Source organism: Drosophila ficusphila, unplaced genomic scaffold, assembly GCF_018152265.1.
Source record: "Drosophila ficusphila isolate 14025-0441.05 unplaced genomic scaffold, ASM1815226v1 contig_414, whole genome shotgun sequence".
In the NCBI taxonomy this organism is placed as follows: domain Eukaryota; kingdom Metazoa; phylum Arthropoda; class Insecta; order Diptera; family Drosophilidae; genus Drosophila; species Drosophila ficusphila.
Genome location: NW_025064328.1, coordinates 3,593,924 through 3,601,032, shown reverse-complemented (window position 1 = coordinate 3,601,032; position 7,109 = coordinate 3,593,924). Strand labels below are relative to the sequence as shown.

Sequence of the window (7,109 nt, the reverse complement as noted above, 5' to 3'; positions counted from 1 at the left end):
GCGCCGTCGAGTGTTTGAAGCGATTTCAATTCGGTTCGGTTTGGTTCGCCGCCTTCGGTCCGACGCTTTCAACTGTGACGTCACGGAAAAGCTCTGCCACGTCACCGTTAGCTTTTCCGTGCACTTTGCTCTGTGTTGTAGTGAACGTCCCTCCCAATTTGATTGCCCCACCGCGTTGGGATTGTTTGTATTTTTTCTTTACGACTTTGCTTTGTTTATCTTTAGCTGTCTCTGCTGACTTTGTTTTGTATGTTCCATCAATGGAGCATAAGGAAGGGTGGAGAGTGGGTGGTTCAAGGTGGCGAAAAGTGGGTGGTACTTGGGTGGAATGTTGGGCAGCCAAGGCACTTTAAGGATTGCAACGTTCACAACTATATTTTTTTGTTTTTGTTTTTCGACCCTTTTCTCTGGCTTTTCCTTTGTTTTGCTACTGATTCTCTTTCGGTCTTTTTTTTTTTTTTTTTTTTTTTTGGCTGGCGTTGTTTATTGCTCGAGTTTTCCGTTGGTTCTTTTATGATCCGAAGCGCTGACAGCCCAGCAATATTTCGAATTTGTGACGAGCATTATTCGGCATTTTATTAATGTTTCGATTTCGGCAGAGGACATGGGGGGTTTTACCCATTGCTCATGCCGCTGTATTTCCCAATATACTCACATGTTTGCACAGGAAAAATTCAAAAAGAAATTAACACTGTGCTATGAATCCGTATCATATAAATATATGGATCATAAAATGAAAGAAAAACTTGTATACCTCAAATAAAAAATAACTTTTTGTTTGCATCTGTTGAATAAATTAAAGTTTGAGCAAAACCCAAAATATCATGTACATTAAACAAATTTACAAGCCTATAAAAACAGAACATAATCTTTCACAGCAGATTTAATGATTCATTTTCGGATTTATTTACTTAGTTTAAACCACAAACATGAATCATAAATCTTGAATAGTTCTCCTTTTAGTGTAGCCTATTTATCTGCTGATAAAGTGCTCATATTTCCCATTTAAGTAGTTCCAGTTGGGAAGTTCTGACCCGAAACACTTCGGTGTGAGGCACCTTGCACTCAGTTCGCAATTACCTAAATGGCCAAACTCATTTGCCAAGTGCAGGAAGTGCAGGTGCCGAAAATAGCAACAACAAAGTGCACCTGCTGCACTACCAAATGCAATTAATCTTCGGCGAAAACCCGTCAGACAAACCGCAAACAATCTCGCTCAGCGCAAACAAATCCCATTCACGTTGCATATGGGTAGCATTTTGTAATATTTTTCGTAACGTTACAATATGTCAACTTGAATGGTGATTGAGTGGACGTGGAAATCGTACAAGGGCCTCAAAAGGGTGGCTCGGAAAAGTCGGAAAAGGTTAAGGCGTAGGGAAAACTCACTCATAAGGAATCCTCGACGGAAGTCAAGTGGTGGCGGCCTTTGAACTGTTTGTTATTGTTCCGCGTTGGGGGAGCTTTTCGTTATGAATACATTAAAGACTTTAATGCCTCAAAATAGAAAAGAAAATCTTTAAGAAAGAGTTCAGCAAATTGGAACAAAGGTATTTAACAGGTATTCAAAGCAATGAGGTTAAAAAATAGTCATACAGTATAGAAAAATGTTTAAATTGTATTTACTAGCATATATGTAAATTTATTAAATATTTTATTTTTGTTTTTGGTAATGGGACATGTTACTATTTGGGATATCAGAAATCCTTTTACAAATGAAACTGCTATATTTTTATTTATTTTATGATCCCACCGATTCGAAAATGACTGTATTAATGATTCTAATATGGTGGCTTCTCCCTCTAGGTCGTTGAATACGATGGCCTATATCTTATCAGCATAGGGTGTGTTTGTGTGGCATATTATCATAAGCCTTGATTTATTTATAGAGGCGACCAGGTGGCCCACACCCATACACGCATACGGCGAAACGCACACAAACACAAACAAACACTCAGATTGCCTTTGTCCTCGCTCAAGTTCGGAGCTCAGAGAGCTGTCAATTGATTTACTTGACCCACATGGGCAAAAACTGAACTCGAACGAGCAGACGGGCCAGCCACACCCACCACCCACCGGAAAGCACCCACCGCCTACTTTTCCTGCGGTTTGCCGCCTTTTCACTAATGCGATCAATATTCGGCGGATGAAAAAGGGGGCAAGGCAACGAGTTGCTAGCGGTTGACCCACAAAAAGAAAGGTTTAACGTTGGCTTTAAGGCCAATTGTTGCTTCTGTCGGCGGATGGAAATTGGAGGTTGGCCCTCAGGTGCTGGTCAATTAGAAGAAAATTCATTTTCGCGGATTTCCCGGCCAAACGAAAATTTATGTTAATTTATTTCGAAAAAAAAAACTTTTTAATTAACCCACAAACGCTGGATTGAGACAGCCGAACATCCCGACTTTTTTAGGTGTTGCTGCCAAGTGGCGACTTGCCACCAACGAAGTGTATTTGTATCTGTATCCTGTGCTCTGTATCTTTTGCCTTCCGTTTTAATCTAGCTAATCTATGCAAATGAAATGCGCACACCTGTCGGCCAGACAGACAGGTGGGGCAATGGGCAAAATGAAAAGGAATTCTGCTCAGCTGTCTGCCTTCTGCTGTGGCTTTGTTGGTCGCTTTGAGCCCGTGTTTTTTGGCTACAATTTGCCAGAACTTGCCTCGCCGCAAACGCTTAATTGCAGCCCCAGGGCTGTGGGTAAGTGTATAATAAGGAGCATTCACAGCGGAAAAAGGAAAACAAAAACGAAGAAAAGAAAATCATGTGGGCTGGTGTCACAGGATGAAGCCATTGCTAATGATATTCATGAGTTTGTCTTTGGTTTGGTCATTTCCATTTCAATTGAGTTGGAGAATGGGAGGAAGTCTCGGCGTAAGTCTGCTTAAAAGTTTATTTTTTCAACACCTCAATATTACAGATAAAGAACGATTTAGTCTTGGGGAAATAAGAAAAGTTTTTTCAATTCTTGGATGCTTTGAAAAGTAAATTTCAATTAAAATGTAGCAATTATGTCAAAATATGTAAAATATGTAAAATGTAAAAATATTTGTATAATTAAAGTGTAAGAGGTTCTAGATACATATTTATATTCATGTGAAGAAAGGGCAAAAATGTTTTAATAAAATCTTTTCAGCTCTTTGATTTTTTATTGACCCCAAAATATATTTGTTTTTATTAACTCTTTTGTGCGTTTCAAAGGGCGATCTTTGGTAAACAGCCCAAAGCCAATAGCTCCCTGATTGTGTGATTTATCTCCCACCACTTCATATATCCCATCCATAGCTCTCAACTATGCCCATTTCCATATCCCGCACTAAGCAAACATCATCGCGGTCGGGGAAATCCCTTCCATCTTCCACTCGACGCGTTGCGTTGCGTTTCGCAAAGTGAAAGATAAATGGAGGTTGTAAAAGCAGAGCACTTCGCATAGTCGCAGGCCAAAAGAAGAAGAAGAAGAAGCTGAAGGGGGGGATCGGGGTAAGAGGAAAGGGAAGCCACTTTATCATAAACTCAACAGGTTCGAGCGCAAAACCCCCCTCGAAAACCTCCCCCCTCGCCATCCGTATGTTTTGCCATAAAAGTTGCTCTGCTGATTGAATAAAAATTTCATTAAACGCACATTTTCTAGCAGCTTGAAGGCGTTTTTCCAACGCTCCATCTGCAAAATCCTTTGGAGGAAGCGAGGAGCGATGGCCCAAGGCAGCTCTTTTCCTTTCCCGTCTGTCGTATATTTTAATTGCCGGCATTAGGCGTTCGTTGATAGGCCATAAAAAAAAGCAGTTGGCTCGACGGAAGCCGTCAAAGACTAAATGGATGACTTATCTCCAGAGAATCATTGGCAAGCTGTGCTAGACACTCTCCTTCAGGATTTGGAATTGCACAATGAAAACCTTTCAAACCCCATGAAATATTATACATTCCTGATCTGCCCGAAGGTATTCTTAGGGTTTTCCTTTTCGCTTTTTGTTTTACGCGCCTCGTCGGCTTCATTTCCGTTTGCTTAAAGGGGCGGTAATGGAGAAAGTAAGGGGTGTGGAGAAAGTAAGGGTGCGTTGAAGAAAGTCAGAGGGATGAGAGGAAAAGGGAAGGCATTGTCATTCTGATTTTGCGGTTGCTTATTCGGTTGTTAAATCGTTTTTATGACGTATTCCCCGCCACCGAAAATTTTCGCTTTGCGGTTAACTTTTTCCCACCGAACTTCCCGCCCCTCATTTCCACTTTCCCTTTTTCCTGTTTTCCACCTCACCCCGTGCGAATCTCTCGGGCATTACTCATCCGTCTGTGTTAAGCTTTCGAGTGTTTGGGTAATTTCACAGATTTATGCAACTTTTTGGCGGAAAACGAAAATAAAAGAGGAAGGAAGGGGCTGATGGGGTTGCTTGAGGATTTCACTCATTTCTTTCCTCGCTGCCAATTATCTGCAGAAATGGTCTGAAGTTATACTCCAGTTAATCATTTTTGGTTAGGAGGTGAAATTGGCCATTATTCAATTTAATTGCACATTTATATGTTTTTTTTTATTTCCATATATTTTCCATATTTTTTATTCTTCTAGGTCTTGTAAATCAATCAATTCATTCCCTAATTTAACTTTAAACGTTTTAAAATGCATGATTTTTGCCTAACAATTATTTAATAAGTTAATATTATTTTTGAAAACAATTATCTTATCTTGAACCTGCAATATTTAACTGTAAATATCTGCTAAATAAATGTTAACAGCACTGCTATGTATATTTACACATACCCTTAAAATATTATGTAGAATAGCGCCCTCTACACGTTTTCAAACACTTGCAAAATTTACATTTCCGTTAACGAGGTCAGGCGTGACTTTTCTCAATTTGGGCGCTGGTAATTAGTTAAGAGAAACTTAAACAAATTCTGGGCCATAAAAACAGTTTTCATTTATACCTTTTCATTTACACAAGAAGAATCCAAAAACTTGCCCTTATCATTCCCCTTAACTGAGCAATGAAACTCTGTTAACAGAACTGAACTAAAAGAGGGGAAATTTGCTAGCACAAAAATAAAAACGGAAACCCGTTTTTAGCACAGATCTAAAAGCGGAGACACACACCGAAGAATTTGAATATGAATTTTGGCGGCTTATATTATAATATAATAAAGGAAACAGGAGAGAGGAACCACTTATCTGGACTAAATTATTAGTTAAGTAACAACTCCCTGCTGCCTTTTTAAATTAAAAAACCATTTAACTCGTATAGCTAATGTCATGGGTACAATCATTGTTTTTGGCCCATTATTTGCACCATGGAAACACGAATACCGCTGTAAACAATACCAATACCTAGAAAATGAGATAAACACTCAATTGTAGCGAGCTAATTTCCGTGCACTCAACTTGTGGCTAGACGGCTTCAGAGATAACGACACACTGAGAAAAATATATTGAACATCAAACGGATAATGCCTTCGATATGAATAAGGTTTTTAAACAGTTGTAGTATGGTATGATTTTTAGAGTCTAAAAACTTGTTTTTGTTTATATTTTTTAAAATGCCAAATAATAAATGTTATGTTTTCAGTGTAGTTGAAGACAGGTAAGTGGCTCTCCCTCTCTACTTCGTTGAGTTGAGTGCTCTCCAGGTGTCCGCTCTCTCAGTATCTTTTTCTGTTCGCGTCACAGGTAAAATTCAAACGGTGCTTCGTAACGTATTTCGGCCCGATCAGCACCGCCGCAACAAGTGCGCAGGTGCAAGCGGGACGCCAGTTGTCGCGGCCAGAAAGAGATGGCTAGCTGGTGCTGGAGATCGGCGAGAGAGTATTTGAGTTTTGTTGGTGTTTCTTTGGTTTATTGATTCGCTGAGCGTGGCCCAAAGCGAAGCCGTCGAAAGAGTCGGCGTCAGTTGCTCAATTCACTTACCTGTCGCCAGACGTGTTTTCCCCCAAAAAGCGGAAAAACGGAAAAGGAAAACCCGCGTGCTCCGTCTCGCTCCCTCCTTCAGCGTTCGTTCGTGTGTGTAAGCGAGTGCCCTCTCAATGTGTGTGTGATTGCGCGAGTGTATATTCAATTAATTACAAAGGCAAAGAAGCAGCTATGTGAATTGAATGAAAGAAAGCCAGTTAAAAAGTATGCAAAAAAGTTGCGTGATACAAAAGGCAGGCTGAAGAAGAAGCAGAAGAAGCGGCAGTGTAAACGGTGATTAATTCACTTTAAGGTGCAATTAAACAGCAGCAAAAATAAGCGACAACAACAACAACAACGGCAGCGGCAGAAGCAGCAAAAGAAGCAGCGCAAGGTGCAGACAAGGTGAGTTGAACTTGAAGTTTTTCTTTTCTTTCCACTCACCAACACTCCCCCCGCTCCCCTCGCTTCCTCACCCCAAAAAAAAAAGAAGAAAAATTATTCAACAGCAAAAATATTTAATGAGCATGGTATCTGTGTGGACGATGAGTATGTGTGCGTGTGGCATTTTAAAATTGCACTTGAAAACGCCGAGGTGGAAAGAGAAAGACCAGATAATGACAATGAGAAGAGGGAACAGAAAATCAGTACAAAACGGTATAAACGTGATTCTTTTTTTCCAGCCATTGGCTTGTGGGAATTTTCCGAAAGGGGGGAGGAGCACAGGCTTGTTGGCCTCCAAAATTGGCCGACGATGATGATGCTGCCAACTGTACACGCTCTGTTTTCCTCTGATCCATTGGCGACATTTTTTCTGAAACTACAAAAATAAAAACCGAGAAGAACAAAAATAAAACAGAAAACCCATAAAAAAAAAAACAAAAAAAAAACGCAAATCTGGCGCAATTGGCGAAACCAGAAAAACAAGCAACAACGTTGAGAAGCCAAGCGCTTAGATTGCCGGCCTCAAGTTACGACGATTCGAGCGCTTGGCTTTCGATCGCCAGCGTCGTCGTCATCGCGATCATGATCATGTTGCGGCTACGCCGATCGTTATTATGCTCTTTTCACTGAATGAGCCACATTCCGGTTTAGCATTTTTCAGCCCAGCCAAACCGATCCGCGCACGGTTCACAAAAGCATCCCCGAAAACCCACACAAATGTGTGCACACCGCTCGATTCGAAGCCAGGCCCATTCTCAGGCCCCAAGTCCATTTCCAATTGAAAAGCCAAGTCAA

General features: G+C 40.7%; 1 protein-coding gene across 1 annotated transcript in view; it reads left to right on the top strand.

The window, feature by feature from the left end:
* Window positions 1–5,849: 5,849 nt before the first annotated feature.
* LOC108087814 (apoptosis-stimulating of p53 protein 1) overlaps window positions 5,850–7,109 on the top strand; it is a 39,147-nt gene continuing 37,887 nt past the window's right edge. Inside the window, exon 1 of the mRNA XM_017185378.1 lies at window positions 5,850–6,275. The gene's annotated coding sequence lies outside the window, so the exon portion shown is untranslated. The remainder of the gene's footprint in view (window positions 6,276–7,109) is intronic.